The following is a 787-nucleotide window of genomic DNA, read 5'->3' on the forward strand; positions in this document are numbered from 1 at the left end:
ACATTCTTTTATTGCTTTCAGTGAAATATTGAAATGTATAATCAGAGTTTGATTATAGTGGAGGTATTAATTTATGTAATGGATCTTATTGATATGAAAGTTTAGACCCTAATTAGGTTTATGCAACCATCATATTTACTTGAATACAAGCTGTGCAAGGTGCAGAGAGAGAATTTTTAGCACTTGTAATTTATGCAAAAAATCTTAGACTACACATACCACACTGCTTCAAAAACTTGCACCTTTATCATAGTCATTCGGCTGCTATGCAGTATAGTTCCAATATTTACATGTTTGCATGTGAACCAACCATGACTATTATGTCACTGTGTATCAAACAGTGACTTCAGGATTTCATGACATGTTGTAATGTCTAGATATTTATGATATCTTTATCAAGTGACATGTGAGGTAACTTGCATATCTTATAAGCCACAAGATATCAGGCAATAGACATGCACAGGTAATGCTGTTATAATAAGAATCTGAAGTTTTTCAGCATTGTTATCAGCTTTACTTCTGATTCTCTTGAAGTGTTTTGAGAATTGACAAAGCTTAACCCATAGCTAATGATTCCAGTAGTTTAGAAATCGGCCAATTATGAGATAGGTGCATCTTTCATTTTTGTATTTTGCGTGACTCTGTATTGGTATTACAATTACTGTTTAATTGTGTACTTGCACAAATATTGCTAGACATGCCCACAAAAGGTCCTTAATATATTAATAAAACTGATTGTTATAGAAAAAGAAATTGAAATCATTGGATGTTGATGATTTTGGTCAAA

The sequence above is a fragment of the Penaeus monodon genome, chromosome 21 (assembly GCF_015228065.2).
Source record: "Penaeus monodon isolate SGIC_2016 chromosome 21, NSTDA_Pmon_1, whole genome shotgun sequence".
Classification (NCBI taxonomy): Eukaryota; Metazoa; Arthropoda; class Malacostraca; order Decapoda; family Penaeidae; genus Penaeus; species Penaeus monodon.